At 47.9% G+C, this 24,177-nt stretch overlaps 1 protein-coding gene across 7 annotated transcripts in view; it reads right to left on the bottom strand.

Annotated features, from left to right (window-relative positions):
* Positions 1-24,177, bottom strand: part of TCF20 (transcription factor 20) — a 132,006-nt gene that overhangs the window by 59,437 nt on the left and 48,392 nt on the right. Inside the window, exon 1 of one of the 7 annotated variants that reach the window (XM_030041544.2) lies at positions 18,794-18,899. The exons of 5 other annotated variants lie outside the window; for them this stretch is intronic. The gene's annotated coding sequence lies outside the window, so the exon portion shown is untranslated. Of the gene's footprint in view, positions 1-5,355; positions 5,392-18,793; positions 18,900-24,177 lie in introns of those variants that run through there. One more of the 7 variants, XM_030041545.2, reaches the window with a different exon arrangement.

Genomic DNA, 24,177 nt, shown 5'->3' with positions numbered 1-24,177 from the left:
CAAGTCCTTCTCTGTTCACAAACAACAGGACCAGCGGGGCACCCTCCCTAGCTGGCTCACTCACCAGCTGTGTCAGGAAGTTATCTTCCACACACTCCAGGAACCTCCTAGACCGTTTCCCCTCTGCTGTATTGTATTTCCAGCAGACAATATAATGCTGATCACACAGCATTCACTACATTTATCAGATAACTATTTATGTTACAAAAAAAAAAAAAATCATATACAGTGTTCCCACTGTTCCAGAACTTCTATTCATAGGAAACACTGTTGGACAAATCAAATCTCACAGAAATTCAAGTGTATCCAGGCATTTGACCAAAGGTAACAGCAAACTGCAGATATTAAATTGGAAGGTGATTAACAACATTTACTTATGGTGTACAATGGTGTATTCCTTTAAGTTCTGAGAGGTGTGACAGCATATATTTTTCTTTCAGCTTATAAGTTTTAGGTATGTTTTTCATAGTCATTAGCGATGTTGTATATGGACACAAGCCATCTATATTCAGCTCTGCTAATACCAAGTCTCTAGCTCAGTTAAAAGCTATTACCATGACAGAGTTTGCAGCACATATTTTTTACAGGAAAAGCAATATGAACAGTAATTCCAATAAACTGTGTTAAAAGATTCTAGCATAGTAGCTCCCCATACAATTTCTAGCTAAGTACTGAGCTCTTATCAGAACTCATCGGAGGGTTCTGTTTATGACTTGCAATTTACTAGCAATTAGATGACTGAGTTCATACTAGTAAAATACTCCAAAATAAATAATGATATTCCAGCACAGAATACACAATGATTCCATACACAGTTATCGGTATGAACATAGGCATGCTGCGTGCTTACAACAAAGAGGAAGAAAAAAAAGTAATTTTCCTAGCTTTTTTTTGTATTTGTTGCATCACAACACAGGCAAGAAATAATGGGCTTCTCAAATGGAGAACAGATCAAATCTCAAAGGGACTCAAGCCAGGGCTCTCGGACAAAGAACCTGGTAACATTTTTTCCACTCTTCCAATATTATCACCAGTTACAAACACTGTGGTAAAAAGAAGAAACACAAAGAGCACTGGGAAAAGCACACGCCTATTCACTGTCACCAGGTTGAGCTGACAAGAAGATGCTTGTGCTTTCTTCTCCCACTTCTTAACTCCGTTGTTGAGGAATCACTAGACAAGATGCAGGAAAAAACAGGAGGTTTACTGCAACATGAATGCTTTTGTGTATCCAGGTCAAAACTGGAAGTTTGACTGCTTGTGCTGTTGTTCACAAATGCAGCACAAACAAGTTCAAGAGTTGGTAAAATTTAATTTTCACATCTTTTTGTCTTCAAAGGCAAATAGGCAGCATATCACAGACTCTAGAACATCCTGAACTAATCTCATCCAACAGGGCTAAACAGAATCCACTTTTGATTACACGCCAGCCTCAACTTTTGAGTCTTTGGGTCTGGCTCCCCCCCCCCCCCCCCACTTTTTAAAAATGAAAGGAAACCCATGTACGTGCATAGTGAAGAAAATCATATGCTTTTCCAAGTCTCCCAAAACAAACCAATACATAACTTAATGGTAAGCAGTAGCGGAAAGGCTCAGCTGAAGAAATCAAGGAGTGTTGTAGCTAGACACTAGTGTGCCACAGATGCACTGGCAGTGCTGTACATGGCTGTAGGACAGAATCTTCCATTTTCCACTCAGTCAAGACTGAAGTCTAATCAGGAACTGAAAGGGAGGGGACCCAGGTCAGAAGAATAACAGTACCAACTTTTTTTTTTGTTTAATAAGAAAAGTTTGATAGAAACAGGATCCCATTACCAGAATACAATAGCCTCTCCTGCATGATTTTAGAGAAGTACAAACCTCTGCTTACATTGTGTTTGTGTCCCCTATCAGTAGTACTAAACAGTTTTCTACCAAAAAAAAATTCTACATAGTACATCAACACTATTAGAAGTGGTTAAAAATAATTACGACTACCTTTATTTTTTATTTTACAAGTCCAAAAGCTAAACCAGAAATTTAAAAGCTTTTTTGAGACACACCACCAAAAACAGACAAGAAAAAACTTTTGCTATCGGACTGCAGTTTAATTATACTTGAATGGGGAGTTGGTTGATCTCAGTCCAGTCTCTACCAACAAATCAGGAGGTTAGCTAGCTCTTCAGAAACTGCCGTACATAATCTTTCCTGTCTCAGAGGCCAAACGCGGGATTAAGTAACACAAATTCTCACACAGCCACTTAAGGTACGCATTGAAGCCCGAGAAGCTAACACTGCCAAAAACATTTCTAAATCTTTGAAAGTTATAAGAACTCAGGTTCCAAAAACATTAGTCTAACACCCTTTCTAAGTATAAAATATAACTAAACAGCATATGAAAAAATAAATACATGTTTTAATTAAAAAGCTACCCCACCCAAATGGAGATCTGGCATACCCTGTGTCAAATGGCAAGATATGCATAAGCCAGCTATAAACTCTTAAATATACCCTTATCTCAAATTATAGGGAAGCCAAGCAAGCAGCATGAAATTATTCAAGTTTATTACATATTATGCCCTCATTCCAGATAGCAACCTGCCAAGCTGGTAGAATAGCAACAGGAATTGTGCACTACAATTCCTATGAAGGGATCCTTCTAAGAGCAGCATTATTGCCATTTTGCTGTGCTTCATGGGTGGTTTAGTTAAACATGACCTAAAAAGGAAGGGAGAAAGGGGGTATGCAATGATTTTCTTTTTAACATTGTACCAAGAGCCCAAAAGGACTTCTTTGCCCACATTTCCACAACAGGAAGAGGGAGGTGGGAAAAAAACCCAAAACCTACACATTTCACTCTTTCTCCTACAGACTTTATACATGTATCAAACATAGACAGAACCATATTAAGAATGTTTTTACTTATACTGCTTTAAGTCTGTAAGTTTAATCCAAGTATCCTTTAAAATGTAGTAAAGAGGTTAATATCTCCCCAGTTCTTCAGCTGAAGGCTAAGGAAACTTCTTCTGACAATAAAAAAGGGTCTCCTTCACAACTAATACACAAACAAGTTTTCTGTTTCATTTGAATAACCTTCAGATCTTACTTATGCATTATAGAAACAGATTTACTCCTTTAATAAAAATTCACCTCAAGCCTTCTTTATGAAACACTACTAACTAAGAAAAGGACAAAAAAAAAAAAAAATATTCCTGACCTCCTGTTAAAGACACTCACAACCAAGCTGCTCCTAGTGCTTTCATGCAGGGAACCATGCTTAACCTGCCCCAGGCTGCAAAGGTCTATTAAAGTATACATTTCAGCAAAAATGCAGGTTTCATCAGTCCCAAAGCCTCTGAAATCTGATTTAGACATCAAAGGCCAAATTATGTCAAAATACATACTATTCTACTAGAAAGGACACTAAGAGATTTAAAGCCAGGTAGTCTGAAGAATACCAAACTTGCAAGAAGGTCCAAAAACCTCCCCTAGACATTTAAGTCTATTAATACAAAGCCCAAAAGCTATCAGCTTGCCTGAGGTCATTCCCAAAACTATAAGCAATAAAAATGCACAGTGGCAAGTCATATTTTTGATACAAAAGGTGCTATCATACTCCCACTCAAAGGCATAGTAGTTTGCTTGCTAATTTAACCAGAAAACACAAAAATATGCATTTCATGTACCAGCAATTTACGGAAGTGAGGAAATACTCTTCTCCTCTCCTAACATTAACAAAGTTTAAGACATAGATGAATAAACTAATAAATATCTCTTTTGTTTCTTTAATAGTAATTCTTTCTGCAGTATGCTAGTGCAGCTGCCTTTTTATATGCCAACTGAACCTAATGCAGAGACAACAGATGAAAAAACAGCTTCAAACAAGTGAACTAATATGGAACCCTATTTAAAGATGTAGGTTTAAGGAAAAAAAAAACCAAAACATTTCAGCCAAATGAAAACTCACACGTAACAGTACTAAGTAGTATTTATCACATAAACTTAACCAAATGGACTTAGTTATGCTATGCAATACCCATCTATAAAACTCAGAAACCAAAGTTATCTAACAAAAAAAGCAGTCTAGAAAATAGGTGGAAAAAACCCACCTCTTCTTGAATTGAGTTCAGCCAACATGCTACAAACCTAACCCAGAGGTTGCTGCATCTCCGTCATCCAGTCACTTTATTGTTCTACAAAGACTGGGTAAAGGTGAGCCAACTGCTACATGCACACCTATTGATCAGGAAGCATGCTAAAAATCAAACACTCCAAAGAATTACCCACGGATGAATCAACAGATGGCAACAAGCGACACAGACATGAATAGCTTTCAAAATGCTAACCTAGACACAGAAAGCTCTGAAACTGATCCTCAATCCCTTCACAGGTATTTTTTCTCTTATTTTTTTCCTTTTGTTTTCAAAGGAGGATTACAAAAAACCTGGAATGGTACAAGAAACAATGCTGCAATTTAATCACACTGCCTCTCCTTCTAATGAGGGGGGAAATGTTATGGACAAGACAGTATATGCAAGAAATAAAGGACTCCAGTGGTGCCAGATCTACCCACAGAGGCAATCACTTGTTGATTCACATTCAAATGTGCTCCTATTTTGAACTTAATAACAGAGTCCCAGTATCATTAGGCAGCTCTGATACATAGGTTAAAACACTTAGGTTACATAACTTTCTTATTCCTTCCTTGAAGGTAAGGAAAAATAACTTCCAACTGCAGTCCTAAACACAACTTCCAGCAAAGTAAGCAGCATTAACAACAGGCAACCTGATCCTCACAGCAGCGCAAACAAACTATATTCTGATTATCTCTGCAAATGAGCAACGCTAGGTTAACCCTCCAGAAAGAAAAAAACAGTACGAACCTCAAGCATTCAGAACACAGCCTGTCCCTCCACTGCAATTTGTGCACGGGGTGCACCCATCTTCTCCGACATTTTTAATCATTTACCCCTTCAATGGAAGCTCCGATCCCCCCATGCCTGCAAAAACTTCACAATTCCTGCAAAAGACCGTTCCTTGGGGACAGGAAAACAGGTGGGCACCTCAGCACGGAGCACGAGGGCCTCTTTAAACACACATAAACACAAACATTTTTTCCTTAAAGAAAAAAAACGGGGGGGGGGCTAGACGCGCTAAGACGAGAACTTCCCAGGAGCCCTTTCACAAGCCCTCTTCGTACACAACGCTCGCCCTCCAACTCACGGATGAGATCCCCACACCCCCTGCCACGCAAACTCCCGCACTGCCGACGGGGCCCCGGCCTCCCCAGCGCGCGGCCCGCCCTCCCCCACACCCCGACACCCCCCGGGCCGGGCCGGGCCGGGCCGGGCCGGGCCGAGCGCGGGTGCCCCTTACCTGCGACCCTCCCTCCCCGCCCTCCCCCCGCCGCCTTCCCCGGCGTCCCCCGCCGCGGCGGGAGGTGCGGGCGGGGCGGGGGCGGCTCAGCAGCGCGGGCGGCGGGGCGCGACGGCGGGCCGGGGGCCGGGCCGGGGGGAGCGCGGGGGCCCGGGGGCGTCTCGCTCCATTCTCCCCTCACTCACTCACACACACAGAGAGGCAGGCAGGCAGGCGCACGAACACACACACACACACACAGGAAATAACACGGGGTCAGCTGACCCACGCCAGCCAATGGCGGCGGGCGCTGGGGAGCAGCGCGCGCCAGCGGGAACGGCGCGAGGCGACGGGTCCCGGCCGGGCGAGGGAGCGGGGAGGGGAGGGGGAGCGGCGCGCGCGCCCGTGCGCATGCACGTGTCTGCGCGCGCGCGGCAGCGGGAGGAGGGGCGCGGCGGAGCCACCTCCCCTGCCACCACGCGCACGCTTAAAGGGGCCACGCTCCGCCGCAGCGCTCCGGTGCCCAGCCGCGGGGACCGGGGCGGGTCCGCTCCGTTCCGTCCCACCCCGCGGGCTGGGAGCGGGCGAGGCGCGCTCGGCGCGCGTGTCGCCCCGCGACGCGCACCGGGACCCCCGCCCGGCGGCCCACGAGGGCGAAGGCGGCGCGGCCGCCGCCGGGGGAGGGAGGCCGGCGGGCGGGCGGGCGCCGCGGAGGCAGAGCGGGGCGAGGCGCCGGGCCCCCCGAGCAGCTGCCGGGCCCGCTCCGGCCTTTTCGGGGGAGAGACCGCGGCGGTTTCCATTTCAATCTTATCGTAAATCACCAACCCACCCCCCAAGTTATTTTAGGAACCGGATTTATTCCGTTTAGCCGCTTCTCCCCGCCCGGCCTCCTCCCAGGCGGGCTGCAGGCAATTGGGGCCGGGAAGCCCCTTCACCGGCCCAGAGCCCGGGAGCACGCCCTGAGCCGGCGGTCAGGCCGCAGGCCGGGGCCGGGCGGGCTCCGAACCGGCCCCGCGCCGGCGGCGCCTTAGCGGGGAGCTGGGGAAACAACATGGAGGCTGCGGGCGGCGCCGCACCAGGCGCGGGGCAGCGGCGATGCCCGGGCTCTGCGCCCCGCCGCCGCCCGCCCGGCTGGGGCCAGCGCCACTTGGGCAATTAGAAGCGGTACTCCCAGCCCTCCCGAGACCCCCGACCCAGGTGGGGAGTTACGTCGAATTGTACTTCTGCGCTGGAGAAACGATTAGGCTTTTTAAAGAGTATTCACTAGGTTTTGATTTTTGAGAGTGACGGGGCAAGGAGACCGGTGGAGGGGGCAGCTTGAGAGCAAGGATGCAGCGCCTGTCAAATCATCATCTCCTTCATTTAAGCCTGCATGCCAGCAAAGGAAGCTCTGTATGACACTACAGTTTCCTCCATCTGCCACTCAGAGCATTTCACATGAAAACGCAGGAGGCTGGCAGCCTGCGAAGCTCTAAGTGCTGCGCAGAAAAAGCTCGAGCATCATTTAAAACTTGCTTTGCCAGGAACTTTACTGAGCAGATATGACAGCTTCAATAACTGCCCTGTTTCCCAAGCTTTGTTCCCCAGATCCTCAGCAAGCCTTATTCTGAGAGAAGCCCCCTGCTTATAGCTCAGCCCCAAAAGCAACGAACTGTTTAGAAGGACTGTGTTGTAAGCACAGCCAGTTGACAACTTCACTGATGGCTCCCCCACAGGTGACTTGCTCTTTATGAAAAATAAATACAAACCACCACATCTTGTACCATGCATTATCTGTCACAAATAATTCAGAGACTGGCTGAAATTTCATCTAGATAAGACTGCAGCGATGGCAATAGTCCGGGGAAAACAACTGGAGCAGACGACAATTACATGTGCTCCTACCATTTGTCTTTCAAGCTAACAATTCGCGGGCGTTAGGGGCTCCCCAGCTGCCGGCCGGGCAATCATGCAGCAGGAGTCCCCATGAAGGACTCGCCTGCTCCTCCACTCCATTTTGGACTCAATAGGCAACGGCTCCTTTCAGAGGCAAGCCTTCTGCTGTGATCTACACCTTATCTCCTTCAGATGAGATTACCGCGATGTGCTCCGCGTTGGCTAGCTGGGAATTGCTGCCGGAGCGCACGGGCACTGCCTTATTGCCTGCTCTCACAGTACAGAACGCCCCCGCTCTCCTCAGCACTTGCTGGCCATTTGCATGTAGCGTTTAAGGCATGGCGCTTCACTTATGGGAGGTGGAGGTCATTGCTTCCTTCGCCTGAAGAAGAGGCTCCGACAGCACATTCACCGTGACAAACTGTGAGGTTGCTCTAGTCGCAAACAGCCTTAATCTTGTTGACTGCCACGGCACGCTAAGAGCTTGGTTAGAGCAGCAGTCCCTCTGGGGATCCAGGACTGTCATAAAAGCTGTAATGGGGTGGGGGAACTCGATAAGGTTTTTATAATTTGATTTTCCATTATCTGTTTTCTGATTTTGAAGTGAAACATCAATTGAGGTCAATCCTTTATGTAGATTTATAAGGTAGGAGTGCTTAAAGTGCTCTCTACCTTAAGTTAAACTTAAACTTACCTTAAGGTAAACCCCTTTTGTATATACAAATACATGAGAACTCAGCTTATCTAGATAAGCTTGGTATATCGAGGTATTTTTTACCTAATGTCCAAAATGAAGTTGCAGCATAAATCAAAAAAGTTTTGTAAAATGCTCAAAAAGGCACTATAAAACTACAAGGACAGCTAACATTCACAAGTCAAACATTTCTTAAAGGACCAAAAATAATTGAATTTGCATACTTAAATACCTGGATCTCTAGTCTGCTGCACAGCAGCATTTTCCATCTCCACTAATGACTACTTATAGGTGTTACAAGGGAAGTACAGGAGGAGTTGCTTTCTAAAATATCTAAAAGCTCAAAACTATACGGCTGATCTTAAAGGATGAAATCAAGTTTAAAAAAACCTCATGCTATAAATACAGGCAGATGCCACACTCTTGTCAGCTGTTGCACTACAGTAGGCATCACTGGCAATAAACAGGGCCATTAAAAGCCCAGAATGAAAACAAAGTTACAAAAACTGTATTAGTTAAATATCACAGGAGCAGAGACGCCATATCCTTTGCAGCTTTTGAAGTAATGTATCAGGCTTTAACGTACAACCCCACTGAGCTTAATGGAGAATTTAATTCTCTCAGAAACTAATTTTTGGCTGTCTGCAGACTCTGGATGAAAAACCACTGTCATTAGTACACCTTGTTCACGTCACGGAGTTTTTCTTTGCCACTGAACATTTCCAGAAGAAAGAAATTCAACCTTCTGACTTGGCCATTCAATCACAACAACTTGACCACCATCAGTTACACAAAAAAAATTGTTATAAATAAAACATCATTAGGACTAATGAAGAAAGTAACTCCATCATGCTGCTAGGGCTCTGATCCTGATCTAAACATCCATGCAAGCAGTTCTAGTTCAGGGTAAAGTCATCAGTAGTATCTATACGCTCTTAAAGCGACTTAGAAGCAAATCACCTTTCCATTTTGAAAAGGAAGAAAAAACCCGGAGATTTAAGGCCAAAAATGGTTACTTACCGAAATAACCCTTAACGGATCAATTTTAGAATCAATGCAACAAACTAAACAGGTTTGCATGTAAATTTCCAGCAAATACATTCCATCACCAAAGAGTAAGCGCTATAAATTGAGCAGATGCACTACACCGCAGTCCTAAGAAAGACTGAAGTCTCTGCTTTTAGTGCAAGAAAATCAGCTCAGCTGTAATCGTAGAGCCACTACAGTACTACCACAACAGAAACCTTCCAAATCCTCCCCATTTCCTCCCAGACACCCTCCCCCCACCTCCTCATCAAAGTGCTTCCGAGGATAGAGGCACAAACAAGGCAGAGACAGGCAGGAAAAGGGCCTCAAGACTTGGAACCCTCCTCTGTGATGGATGGGAGATTCTGGGCAAAATAAAGCCCCCTGAATAGCTCTCAGGGTTAGTCCCATTGCTCCCACCAGTGCTGCTGTCACAGCACATACGCAAGCGATGCTGACTCTTTTACTGCACGTGAACTCTGCAATGGCAAAAGCAAACGTTTTTTCCCATTATGCCTTAACGTAAGGCTTACCTTGCACATCCCTTTCCCCTCTCCCACAGATCCTGGAAAAGAAAGGTCCTTCTGCCCCCCGAGACGGCTGACAAATGGAGATGGAGAGTCTCCTGTCTTTGAGGTCACCACTTCTGATCTAGCCGTAATTCAGTAATTACTCAGTTCGTGTGGCTCTCCAGAAGCATCCATTAGCAGCTTGAGGGGGGGCAGGGGGGATGGAAGGATGACACCATTCCTGACCTCAACCACCTCTCATCTCCACACACCCTCCGAGCTCCCCCTCCCTGGAAGGAGGGAGGACAGCAAGTGATGCAGCTTGGGGGATCGAGAACAAATTTGCAGGTAGCACAGGTTGGAAAGACTCCGAGCACCCCAGTGTTTGTTAGAGGAAAAATGATTTCTGAATGCAGCTGGTGGGGTCCTCTGAGAGACTTCTTCTTTACAAAAGGTTTCATTGCTGATGAAAAACACTGAACTAGCAGCACCAGGAGGCTGAAGTCTCCGCAGAGTCAGGCACGCAAGATTTCTCACAGGTACGGCGGCACCTGTCCCCTCAAAGTATTACCCTTATCCTAATCCTTTCCCCTGTTATACAATTTCATGTCATGCACAGGCTCACCACTGCACTTTTACGGCTTTCATCTAGAGGCACTTAGATGCTATGGGAATGGGCATTAGAGACTAGCTTGAAGATAGATAATACAAAAGATGACAGCAAGATCAGGCACCTACAGGTCACATAACCGGGGACTGAAACTTATATTCACGGTGGGACAGCTACATCTTTAAGCAAGCATAAAGCAAGGGCAGCTAGCCTGTTTCTCTTTCTCCAAGACAGACATCAGCATGGCTGCATTCATTAACATTTCCTACCTCTCCTCCTATCTAGCCCCAGGATTTCCCACACCTTCCTCCTATTTCTTTTATGCTTACTTCAGATAAAGTGTTACATCTGACCCTACACAAGGGAGAAGCAGTATCGGACGTCTCCCAAGGAGCTGCAGCAAAGACAGGGAGGGCTCTCCTCTCATTAATTCACCGATACTGAACTTTTCTCCTTAAGACAGCCAAAGCATCTGTGCACTTGCTGGAAAGTATTTTGGATGAGCACAGATTCTCAACATACTGACTGTCATGTGTTGGGTGCATCGCTTGGAAGCAGCTCTCCTCCAGACACAAGAAGCATCTCCATAAGCCATAGTGTTAAGTCCTACAGCCCCATTCCTGCAACAGAGCAACAACGGAATTTAAGACTTCGGTGCATCTCAAAGGGAGGAAAATGCAACTGAAGGTAGGTAGTGTGAATCATAGCAGGAGAAAAATTAAATCACCTATACGGGAGACAATTCTGCTCCATCTTTTAATACTGCAACACTTCTGTCCTCTCATCTTCCCGTTACAAGGAGCCGATTCATGAAAATAAGATCTTTGTACCTTAAGACCTGCTCAGCTTCTGCTTACTCCTTTTACCTCCTGCCAAAAAGCTGCTTCTGGCAGAATCAGAATTAGTTGCTGTGAAAGTGATTGTGATGCTGCAGACAAAAGAATCTGAGTCCAGTAAAAAAAGCGAGAAACAGTAGCTAGACTTTTGAGGAAAAGTGGATCGCATTTCCATGCAGACGTCCAAAGTAATAAAGGTGGAAATTAAAACAGAAAGCCACACAAATACGATTCTCTAGCAAGACTGTCTCCAACAAGGCAGAAAAGGCCATCAATAAATCTTCATTATCTGAATTGCTAAACATATCTAAATAAAAGGAGAAATTCAAATATTAGAAGAACTCATCTTTTTAAATGGTCTTACATAAAACCAATGCTCCCTTGCCTGAACGTATTTTACAGAAAGGGATTTTTTTTTTTTTCTTTTACTTCTGCTGGCCTTTTACAGAGGTTTCATTGGGGGGGGGGGGGGGGGGGGGGGGGGGGGCCGGTCCTGCCTACAGGGAAGTGGGAATTTCCAGGCTTAACAAGCTGAAATCCCCATGACATATAGTCCCAAATTTTAGAGGCAACTAAGATTTTGATTCTTACTTCGCTCCCTGTTGGCTTCCTCCCTGATGCATGCAATAGCTGTTTTGAATCTCAGCTGTTCCAACAGGAGGAAAAAAAAAAAGGTCCCTGAAGGAACAGCATTAGTTCTTCCAGTCACCTTGCTACTACCGTGCTCCAGAATTCAGGCACATGAAACAGCACATGAGAAGGGCTTGCACCAGGAAGAGGCAAAAGCAGAGGGCATCAGACTGGACCAAAACCAAGAGGTCTTCTACATTCATCTGGTAAGAAGGGTGTATTTATATTGGGTAGTAGTAATCTAAGGGTCTACTGAAGGTATATGTTGAGTGAAATCTCATGAACTTGTCATCACAGAAACCAATTTCTGCTTTTTCTGTCATGTATAGCAATGTTCTCTGGTCCCGATGCATCAGAGATTGGCTTATTAAAAATATTTTTAGAGTTCCACCACAGTTTACTTATATATCTCCTATTACTAACAAAACACGAGGAAAAAAAACCTACTTCAAACACAATCATTTTAATTACTTTGTGTCTTGAGACTCATAAAAGTACATTCAATGCTCAAACCCTCTAATTCTACATTTCAAAAGACATTAACGTCTTATTTTAGTGCCCTGCATTACTTTAAAGTCACACTCAAATCCAAGTCAGGATAGGGCACACGAGAACATACAGAACTTATGACTTTAAACATATTCAACTATTTATGAGCACTACTGACACGCTTGGGGATAGGGAAAAGAAGCATATTTTCATTCAAGTCACCTAACCCAAGTGATGGCAATGCCTTAAAAGCTATCAGGTAATAGAGGTAACCATCCTGGGTTACCACCGTCCTTAAGAAAACCAGCATTTAATTTACTTGTAAAGACTGGACAGACCTATCTTTGGAGAGTCCAAGGCACGCAATAAAATCTTAAGTAAGATTTCAGGATTCACGGGACTCTTCCAGTTACCTACTGAAGTTCAGGTTCAAACTAACAAAACCTCAGCTTATATATCACGGCTTTCATCATCCCTCTTGAAGAGATTATCTTCTGCAGCTGGGAATCCTGCTGGCACTCACATTTGTCCCGAGAGGTGATTAGGACTGAAGGCCCCCCATTTAACTTTTCTGTAAACATGCTCAGAGTAATTAGACCTAAACAAAATACTGTTGGTTTCATCAGGGCTCTGAAGATAAGGTAGGCACTTCTTTGGACATCACCAGCAAGCACAGAAGCAAGAACAGAAGCCTCAGCAAGCACAATGCACATCAACCTACCAACTCAATGAGTCTCCACTGGTTTTAGCAAGTTTTAGAAATAGCCTAAACCCACAAAGAAAACAGGCTATCCCAACACAAACACTTTCACGAGGAGCAGCAGCATTTGGGGGGTGGGGGCTGCAGTCCTCAAGGTGGTCCCCCAATAACCCTGGCTGAACCCAGGCTTAATGAAGAGATGCTGCTTACGTTGGTGGAGAGAAAGCATTTCACCAGGGGTGAAATTTCACATTCCCTGGGGCACCTGCCCACAGCTCAGGGATCCCCCCATTAGGGCCAAGCCTTTCCACACCAGGGAGTGTGGGGTGAGAGAAGGGAATGACTACTCTTCTCCAAAACCAGCAATGCTTCAAACTCTTAGAGTGTGATTCATTCCACAGGCTGAAGATCAAGGTGTTGGCTTACTTCTAATATTGATGAAAAAGGGTAGTCACCCTATTTATAATCAGCTAGCATTATCTCATCTCGAGAAACAGTAAGTCAGCAGCTAGCCTTAGGTGGTAAGTAGGGGGTTTCCTTAACAGTCCTCTTCATTGAGACTGAGGAGAAATTTAAAAAAAAAAAAAAAAAAAAGAAGAAGAAAAAAGCAGTGGTAGTTACAAGAAAGGGAATATTGTAACAGAAAGGGGCGGGGGGAAACAATTAATGCTTTCACCTCATTCCCCTTCACCACTGCCTGGAAATTCTCTTCTGATATAAGCATTGCCTGCCTAGGGCTTTTTGAGAGACCCTTGCACATCCTCACTGATTACTTCCCCTACTCAGGGAGACAGACTGTCCTTTACCCTAAATGCTTTTATCCTCTTGATGAGGTCTCTTACCCACCTGGATCCTGCCTCCTTCTCCCACTGCAATCTCTGAGCCTGAGAGAAGACACCTGGGGATCTTCCACTTTGCTTAGGAAAGAGATTTAATCCTTTCATATCCTAGCATGGGGCTGAAGTGATGCACACCTCCCCCCTGCCCGAACACCTATGGTTACAGTCCTGGGCGACGGATGTCACCAGCTGAAGAGATATCAAAGGAAGGGGTTTTCTCCGCTGTTTTCTGACTCTTTCAGGAGTCATTTAAAAGTAGGTGTAGATAAAGAACTGAGGAAAACCCTGCAGGGGACAATCCTGCCGTACCCAGACAAGATGATCAGGCTTAAAATCTCTTCTGTATCTAATCTTAGCTAAATCACATCCCCGACATCCTCTGCCCTCAGTTTCACAGGGTGCATTTTGCTCATCACCCCCCACCTCCTGGGCTCACATAGAGTGCCCAGTCCCACCTGGTCACCCCCACGTCTGCCCTCCCTGGGGCCAGAGGTCCAAAGCAGGACCCCTCGATGGGTCATTTGACTTAATCCTCCAAGGGGGGCTGTGGGGTGATCCCAGGCTTTGCTTCTCAGCCAAGCCCCCCCGGGTCATGACTCAGACAAGCCAACAGACAGCACTCAGCAGACAATGATTTTTATCTTCAAAGTGCTTTACAAACTAACAAATCCTTACTTCTCCTCTGAGAGAAGAAAGAAGGGGAGAAAAATCCCTAAATATCACTACCGTGATGAAGGAGAGATGCAAATAACCCCGAAAGTCCTTTCAAGTTGGAGCAGGGGCAGAGGAGTCCTGCTGTGCAGCAGTGCTTTGGGCTTGGGGTTTTTTGCGGTGTTTTTGGCTTTTACACCAAAGACCTGGATTCAAATCCTGTTTCAGATCACTACAGACAGTATGGTAGGACAGAGCCTCTCAAGCCATGGCCAGCAGGTCCCTTCTCTGAGGGCCATGGAGTTGGGGGTCTGAGAAGCAGGCAGCAGTACATGGGTGTTTTTCAAGAATCCACTTGCCTGTTCAGACTGCAAAAGTGCTGCACAATTAATTATACATCTGTGCTACAAAAGATCAGCTCTATAACTGCAGGGGGTGCTATTCATCAGCCTTGAAACGCATTGGCAGAGGACAGCCAGGGTCCAGTAGTTGAAATAAAGAAATAAATAACTACAGAAGCAGGATGCGCTCTGGGTCGTTAGGAGCAAAGTGCAGCGGTGGGACCCAAGTGACCCGGGAGCGGAGAGGAGCCCGACGCTGCAGCCGTTTGGGATGCAGTGCTTTGCCCAGGAGCTTCATGAACTGGAGCGGCGGCAAAGCCACCGGTCATTGGGGTGAGATGCGTAGGCAGAGCGGTGGCAGCAAGGAGCCTGCCTGACACCTGCATGCACTTTTCCCTCCTCAGCCCTACCCGTTCGAGGAGGCAACAAAACATCATGTTCCCAGCAGCAAGAGTCCGGTCTGAAGTGGCTTCACCGCAGGGGCAAATTCAGAAGGACCCCCTTTCCCTCATCCCTTTCTTTTGAAGCCCCCCTTTCCTGGAGCGGGCGTTTAGCAAGTACAAATACACCACAACATTAGGCATCCTTCCACTGTCACTCTCCACTATCCTTCCTCCTCCAGACGCACACACTAACACAAAATGACGGCTTCCTCAACAGACTGAATGAGCAAAGCCCTCGCGCCGATCCTTAATTGTCTGTGCTTTACTCTCTCGCTCCAGTCATATTATATCACAAAACTCAAAGCAGCCCACCCACTGCCCCCATCTTTGTCCAAAATCTCAAGTGAACAGTAAATTGGACACAGGGAAAAAAAAAAATGCTGAAGAAGGAGGGAGGGGCAAGCTAACCCCCCCCCTTTTCCTCCTCCCCCTTTTTCTTTTTCTTCCCTTTTTTTTTTTTTTTTTGAGGTTGCTCTTTGCTGGTGCACCCACATTGCTATTGTGCGGTTGTCAGTTAAAAAAAACAACAACAACCAAAACCCAAAAAAGATGGAGATATTAAAGAAGAAATCATATCTCACAGCCCTTGAGAATGTGACCCTGAGGCCCTGCCCTTCTCCCTCCTGATGTACCCACGCATCACGGTGAAATGGCAGGCCCCCACCCCATCCACCCCCATGCTACTCAGAACCTGCAGAGCGAGAAAAAAATAAAAACGCATCCAAAGCCAAAACAAAACAAAAAACCCAGAACCATCATCAACGAGAGATACTGGGGGAAGGAAGGGGGGGGGGAAGCCCCCCCCCCTCCCCACACATGCATAAACCCCATAACCCATTTATGTGGGTCTCGGAGCAGGAGCCAGACTGCAGTGAGCAGCCAACAGCTGGGGCCTTTGAAAAGGGACAAGGCGAGCGGCTTGCCTGTGCCCGGCCACGCCAGGCTCGGCTGCCCCCACCGCCACGCCGCCCAGCCACCCCCCGGCCCTCACCACCCACCCACCCACCCGCCTCCCCACGCGCCCCCACCCGCGGGCACCCCGGGCGGGCACGGCGGCGTCACTGGGGCGGGTGACACGCACAGGGCGCCGCAGACACACGGCCGCCACCGCCGCCGCACGCGTGGTCGGCGAGAGCTGGCCTCGGCAGGGCAATTTCCACTCTCAACTTTCAGGGAGAGGAAGAGAGATAAAGCCCATTTACTGTACCTTTCTGGCATCTTTCTCAGCTTTCCCTGCTGCTTCTCCCCACCCCCTTCCGATTTATCTCAGCTACTGGTTTTATAAACCGAGAGGGTGGAGGGGGGGGGGGGGGGGAAGGGAAGAGGAGGGGGCTTTTTTTCTCTTCTCTCAGCCCCGTCTGCACCTTCTGCCTGAGCCCGCCGGTGAAGTCACAAGGCTGAGTCTCTGACATCACACAGAGCCCACAAACGCCGGATTGTGACTTCACTGCAGGGTAGAACAGGGAGGAATAGGAGAGGGGAGGGGAAAAGGCTCTTATTCAAACACATATCTGCAGTAGTAACAAAGGAAACTCAGGAAATGGCTGGCCAAGAAAATGGCTTTTTTTTTTTTTGCTATAAACCATACTCTCTTTTCTTCTTGTGTTTTTTTGTGGGTTTTTTCCCCAAATAAAGTTTGTGACCACGGTGGAAATACATTTTAAAAGTGGTCTGGGGAGGACAGACAGCAAGCGCCAGCCCAGGCACCATCCTCCAGCGCAGCACAGGCTCCTGCAGCCCTTTTGGGACAGAGCCGCCTGCTGCGGCCACACTGGACCCACCGGGGCTGGAGCAGGACAAGGTGCTGGGGTGACAATTGAGGGGTGCCAGAGGCTACGGGAGAGGCTCTGGGGGGGACAGTGGAGGGGGATTGAGGGGAAAGGACCAAAACAGGCAGATGCTGCGGGTCGCGCCTGGGATGCACTGGGAAGGTGGCTCGGAGAGCTGCCAGACGAGCGGGGCCGCACGGTGCAACCAAAGCTCGGTGGCAGAGGTCTGGGAGCCATGGGCCGGGCTGAGATAATGCTAGTCAGTGTGCACTTGGGGGGGGTTTCCCACTCGAGGATCCGAAACCACTTTTAAACCATAATAGGAGTAAAAGAGGTATTAAAGGTCAGGGTTAAGGTAACAGAGTTGTATGTCAGGCCTAAGCAAGGCGATAGGGTTAAAGAGTGAGGTTTTTGGTTCCCAAGCGTATTTTTAGGTTTCAGGTGCCCTGGGGAGGGGCAGGGAGGCTGTGGTAGGTGAAAGAAAGACCAGGAGGCTTTGATGTACTCCCAATACAAGTCAATGCTTGGATGTTGCACTGGGAGCACAAGCTGATGATACAGACTTCTGTGGTCATTTCTGAAATAAACCCTAAAAGAAAAAAAAGGGTTATTAAGTAGCTATTGGCTTAATGTCAACTGGAAAGTTGTATGGTTTGGGGTTTTTTTTGTTTATTCAGCTGGAGAAATTTTTTTAACATCAGTTTCTCAAAATTTAACACAACCTCAAACCTGTTGGTAAATAAGCCAACACCCCCCCCCCAAAAAAAAAAGCTGTTATTTGTGTTTAAAATCAAATAATTTTTTTCTCCTTTTGAAGCAAGGCAGCTCAAATACTTGCACTGTGCTAATCATGCCTGAAGGCCAGGAATTTCAAGGGATAAGCCAAGGGCATAGCCACAGCCAAGTGAAAAAAAAAAAAATTAAAAAAACTAAACAGTGCTAATTGCAGACAACATTATATTTATAAAGTTACTTGAACTGCAGAGCCAAAGGGGAGACAGCTAGTGCTCCTCACAGTGTGTCCACTCCTCTCTCCAGCCTCCATCCCTGCCCTCACCGAGACCTGCAAAGCATTCCCCACCACCACGCCGACCTGGAAGGGAGGAGAAAACAGCACTGCCATCACAGCCTGCCCTTCCTGCAACCTGCCAGTGCAGCAGGAGGAAAATCTGTACGTGGAGCAAGTGAGAAGCAAGGAGGAAACGATCCAGATCCCCGCCACGAACCGGCTGGCAGGTATGTTCGTGGCTTGCTGCTGCTGGACGGCGGGAGCAGCCCACGAGTGCCCGAGGTGCCCTGGAGGGCTAGCAGCATGCACAGCAGCGCTGGAAGCCTGGCAGCGGGCAGGGGCGAGAGGCACTTGTCGGAGACTTTTGTAGCCCGGCGGCTCTATGTGCTTCCAGCGTAAAACCCAGCCGGCCAGAAGATGCTCTTCCAGGTTGGAGCTCCTCCATGGCTGAAGCCTCCGTTCCCACACCGACTCTGAATCCCAGCGCCTTGGGGCATCGCCCCAGCCCTGGCACGGCCACGGCACCAGGGAAGATTTCCCCTGTTGTTTTACAGCTTCTCTGTGCCAGTACAGCAATAAACCGGACTTGCAATGGAAGGAATAAATTCTCCTTCTGCCTCCGCTTGTGAGAGGGAGGGGAAAGGTACAAATTGCAAGCAGGGAGATCCCCATCCGATTTCGTATCCTTCAGCAATTCTTGCTCCTTGTTTGGCCACAACTTTGCTACCGTTTTTATACTGACTGAATCTCCTTTCATCTTTTTTAATTATTTTTTTCCACCCTGCTGACCGTATGAGAGAAACCTCCACATTTATCCCACTCCTCTCTGAGGGAATCTCTCTCAACCTGCCCATGGTGGGGAGGCAACATGGCTGCCAGCGTGCCAGGATGCCAGCAAGGCGAGGAGGTGAAGGGGGGAGAGAGGGAGGCACAGGCGTTTGTTGGGAAGCAGAATAAAGAAGTGGGGAAGAGGAAGGAATCTAACACGCACACACGACTAGCACAGGCTTGCTCCAACTTGGCCCACGATGCAATTACCTGACTTGGAGGCTGGCCAAGGCTCCCAGGCTAAGTCCCTCTGCACTTGTGCAAAGTGCTGTCAGAGCTGCTGGGACCGCGAATAGTCAGGGCTTCGGCAGCGCATCTCATCCAAAAAAGAGAAAGAAAAAAAAAAAAAGACAGACAGGGCAGGGACTGAATGGGTTTATTTTCACACAACTGCGATTGTTTTGTTGATGCGGAAAGGTAATTAAAAAAAGTTCTGATTTCAAACGTGCCACAGAATTCCCAGAGCCCGGAGGCTGCTGCTTAGAGGCAGATTAATCACACTGAATTCTCCATCTAGATATTGCATGCACTCCAAACTCCCACCGCTAATAGCTCTAATATTCTCCTCAGCGTGTGCATGCTGCTGGTGTTATGTTCCAGGAATATTAATTCCCCAACTCAAGCTCCTTTCGCTTGCACATGTACCCTAAAGGCTTGCTGCCGGGCACCAGGAGATTATGGAAAAGAGAAAACAGGGCTAGAGGAGAACCAGGGTGCAAAGGTACTGGCTGGAACTCCTCAAAGAAAGTCATTAATGTTCTTTGGATAAGCAAGCCGTCCAAATAAAATCTACCTGAAGGCCAAGTTCTTTAAACAAAGACAGCCAACTACACACGCGCAAGATGGTTGAAATTAAAATGAGCTCCCGATGCTGGCTTTGTGTTACCCACTCCCGCTACCCTGAGACTTGCCCAAAATTTCAGTCTTATTAATTGTGAGCTCTGAACTAGGGGTTTCATTTGTGTCTTCTGCTGGTGTCTTCTCCCAGCCCCCTTTACCCCCCAAGCAAGGCTGCACGCATCTGAACTTTTGCTGCCACGCGCTAGTAACAGTAAAAATATAGCAGGTTGTAGTGCAAGCATCCAAAGAGCGGGTAGAGCCTTACACGGCAAGCCCCTTCTACCCCTAGCAAAATTGACAGGCCAGTAGGTTCACGGTCCAGCTCAAGGTCTCGCTGCATGTTGGGGACCAGGAGGTGCATCCCTGGGATCCTCATCCCACATGGGAAAACAGAAAAGGGGAGGACGAAGGCAGGAGAGAAACACGTAATTTTTCTTTGAATTCAAGTAACTGCCATTCCTAGTAAGCAGTTCAGTGTGTGTGTGATCTATACATATGGCCAAAAGGCCAGCTGCTAAGCTTTAAAACCAATGCACACTTGAAAAGTACCATTTAAGATGCCTATGATGTAATTTACAAAGCTGCTAAATGCCCAAAGCTCCTAGTGCTGTTCAGCAAAGACTGCAGGCAGTTGCCAGGTTAAAACACAGTTCCCTGAAACCAGCCACACCAGGACTCTGGAAACCACCACGCAGAAGACACCTCAAAACGGATGGCGCTGGTCATGCTTCCATTTAGTAGGATTACTGGCATGACAAGAAGCTGTCGTGGGCATGATTTTCTTTGTCAAGCAGTCAAAATATGTATCTCTGTGTAATATAAATCAGCATGCCTATGTCAGCACTGCAAAATAAAAGGGAGTTTGCCCCTTTTGTGGCAGGTGTTTCTGATAAGCATACCAGCACGGTACCTGAGCCATAGGTTAATTTGGATGTACAGACCAGCCCATCAGCTGTTTTCACAGCTCAGAACACCTTACCTAGTCTCTGGACTAAAACCTGTATCACCACAGGTGCACAGGCATAGGTCGGTGGTGGCCCTCTCCACAATCACTGCAGGTCAAAGAGAAAAGGCAACACTTTTATGGCTAAATACTTCACAGGGCGCTGGTGGTGGTGGGAGGGGAGACGCATTAGAACAGAGACGTTTTTGAAGCTTCCTCTGTTTGCTGTATATCATGCAGGTCTACAATCACACATGTGCCTTGAACTCTCAGCCGATTCCTCAAACTTGGCTCCTGCTGCAGGGAGGGGGAGCACGGGACTCCAACCCAGGCACTGCCTGCGTAAGGCCCTTGGGGCTTAACTCTGCTGTAGTGGAAGGGGAGAGGCATGGGCTTCCTCCACTGTGATAAACTGAGGGAGGCATTGCTCTGTGTAGCTTAGGTGCAAATCTGTGATCCTCCTTCTCTCTTTGTACACAAAGAATGAAGCTGATAGCGAAGCTGACATCTAAATCCTCACTATTGCACATCTGAGATAACCCCAGTTGTTTTTGTTTTTCAAACTCAAACATATGAGAAGGGAGAAAGACAGAAGGATTTCAACCCTCGCCAAACCCTGTCACCAGCGCCCTGAGTTACAGATCTACGAACTCTTACATGGGATGAGGGCTCTTTGCTTTTATCTCCCTGTGCAGCGCATGTCCTCAGCCCTTTGCAAACAGATGTTTTGCCAAAGAGGCGGGGGGAAGGAGTGAGCGAGCACAGGGAGGGGGAGAGAGAGAGCATGAGCAAGAATGCTGTCTGCAGATGTCAATCAGGACTTCAGTCTAGGTCTAACCTGCCAGTCCTGCAAAAGGAGGATACATGAATTTTCTAGTTGGATAGTCAGTATCATCAAACAAGAAAATTGTGAGGTTTAGATCGTAATGCAGTCTCACGTTCAGTAAGAAGGCCTTGCTACATGGAGATGATGTGGGACTGAGAAGCCTATTCCTAGCACGTTAAAAATTAAAATTTCACTACAAATATCCTAAAGAAATGGTCAAAAATAGTACAGCATTTCAGACCGTTTTTGTAGAGCATGGTAATATTGGCAAGGGGGAAGTGATTGTAGGTAGAATACTGTCAGGTTTGGGGAAAGCTTTCTCTGCATTTTAAAAAATTATATGAAGGAAAATATTCTTGGGAATGAAGAGTCTAATGATTACATGTATATAAAGAGTGTCATCTCTATCTTGGCGTTTAGCAGAAATCAACTCCCCCACACCAACACCCTCCCCTCCAGCCACCCACCCTGATATTCTTCTTCACCACTTCCCACCCATTAACCCAGTACCTGCAGTGCAGTGTTCAAGTGGGACTGGCGGAGCTGCTGCCGCTGTCATCTCCTCGGAGCTGGCAGTCACCTGCCAATCTCGCCCCCACTTCCTCCTCCCTCCTGCTCCCCCCCCACCCCTCGTCAGTGCAGCTTTCCCTGGGGATAGATCAGTCTCCCCCCCCCCTCCAGCAGCCTGACAAATAACTACTGTTAACTCAATAATATCCCCCTCCAAGGTTTTTTAATTACCAGCCGTCCGCAGGGCGCAAGACTCGCATGTACAGAGAGAAACGGGCCAGAGAGGGAGGCTAGCAACAGGGGGTCGGAGAGTTTGGGCTGATGCGGGCTTCACGCCGAGGGATGGGCTCCTTGTCCTCCATCCACATGGCAGGGCTGGCACAGGCAACCTGCAAACCCCCGCAGGATGCTGCTGCCCCGGCAGTGGGCACAGGCACGCCGGCAGGTGCGGGGTGGGTAATGTGCCACTGTATATTTGGGGCTGGGGGGGATTTGGTCGTGCAAGGGCTGATGCGGAAAGCTGCTCCTGCAGGACAAGGGGGGGCTCTGCTACACTAGCTGAGGAAGCACCATCCAGGAGAGCGTTTGTTTATACAGCATTTTAAATGGGAACCAGAAAAAAGGGGGGGAGGGGAGAGAGGAAAAAATCAGGTGCATTTCTGTTTGTACATCTTTACCAAATACATCTATCTTTTCACATATGAAAAGGCCTTTTTTTTTTTCTTTGCAAGACAACAGTCTTACTTTGCCATTTTTCTGCCGAAAATTCATGGGTCTGTGGCCTGAGAGGCTTTTTCTTAGCCTTGTATTAAATGGACTCGGCTTACTGAACTTTCAGACAAGCTCTCCACCTATTATTTGTTTGTTCACACCCATTTACACTCCCTTGATTTTTAACAGGTCTGAATAAGGCTTATTTTTTTTAATAATTGGTTAATGAAGTTTTATCTGAATAGTCATAAGCCTATTAGTGCTCGAGTTGTCCATCGAATCCCCTCTCCCCCCACAGAGGTTAAACAAGACCAGAAATCCTTTTGTACTCCAAATAACATGCTGGGAAGACGCAAAGAAGGATAAAAAAGCCCAAGCCCCATATTTGGGCCTTTTTAAATCATAAAGAGACATTGGAAAAGGAGCATAAATGCAAGGCTTCCCTCCCCCCCGCCTTCTTCTCCTCCTCTCCCTCCTTTGTAGGTCACCTTTACTATGAAGACATTGATGCTTCAAGTCTTCATTTGCTTAAACCAAGAGAGTAAGTTCTACACCCCAGTCAGGTAACCGCCGGACACCAGGCGGGTGATGAAGGAGAAGGGGCCTCCATCCCGGCATCCCGGCAACAGGGAAGGAGGCATCCTGCATGGGGTGAGGACTGGGTCCTCCGCTGCAGGAGTGGGGCAGAGGGGGCTTCCCTGGGAAGGGGCAGGCACTTTTGGAGGAGGACAAGTTTGAGGGCATGGCACCAAACACGCTGGGCCCGGGTGGATGGGGAACAGGCAGACATGTTGCGCTGAGGGATGTCCCGGACGCCGGCCTCCGCACCCTGGGAAGGGCTGAGGGCAGCAGTCAAGGGGGAGAGCATGGCGGCCGGGGCCTAGGAGCCCTTTGGCAGCCACCCCTCCGCCCCGGGGGAGCATCCTGGCAGGCAAGAGAGCCCCTGCTCCCCTGAAATAAACAGCAGCCTTCCCAATGCTTCATTAAACTAACACAGCTTCCCGCCATTGCCCCGGCAACCGACACAGGCCTCCTGTTTGCCAGCTGGGGGAATTAAAGGCAGCCTGGCAGCCAGCCCCCAGCTCCTCCGAAAGCTCCCCTTACACTGTCAGAAAGCATCCCCAGGCAGGGGAGGGGGCCAGGCGACCCCCAAGGTGCCACCTGAGAGGGGAGGAGTCCTGCCTGCCCCCACTCTGGCAAGCTGTGGTCCCCGGGGAGCCAAGGACACCACGACTGCCACTGGCGCTGGTGCTGGAGGGCAACACAAAGCTGGAGGGCTGGCCAAAACGATCCCTGGACTGGAAAAGGACTGAATAACCCCCTGCATGGTCCAATGGTGCAAAGGTGGATGCTACTCCCCATCACAGCATCACCTCTGTCCAAACGTGATCAATAGTTCACACTAAGTAGCAACACACTCCTCTCGCTGCCCATCCGCCAGCTGAGTAAGCAAATTACATCCTCCTGCCCCTGGTTTTCTTCCTTTCTCAATCCCGTATGCCACGAGGTAAGCCTCAGTGTGAGCCCCCCGCTCCCATCGCCCCCTTGGTGGACGCAAGAGAGGTGACAGAGGACAAGCCGCCCCATCGTTCGCTGCTTACCCTTAGGAGAAAGCTGACTTGGGAAGAGCTCCAAATGAAAACATCGATGTTGTACCGGTCTCGAGCATACGGATGCCCTCCTGCCCCTCTGCCTGCTCTCAGTCCCTCCATTAAAAACAGGCAGACAGTCCCTTCAGGCAAGGCAGAGACGCCCCTCCACACG

The sequence above is a fragment of the Aquila chrysaetos genome, chromosome 17 (genome assembly GCF_900496995.4).
Source record: "Aquila chrysaetos chrysaetos chromosome 17, bAquChr1.4, whole genome shotgun sequence".
NCBI lineage: Eukaryota > Metazoa > Chordata > Aves > Accipitriformes > Accipitridae > Aquila > Aquila chrysaetos.
This window is presented reverse-complemented; position numbering and strand designations above follow the sequence as displayed.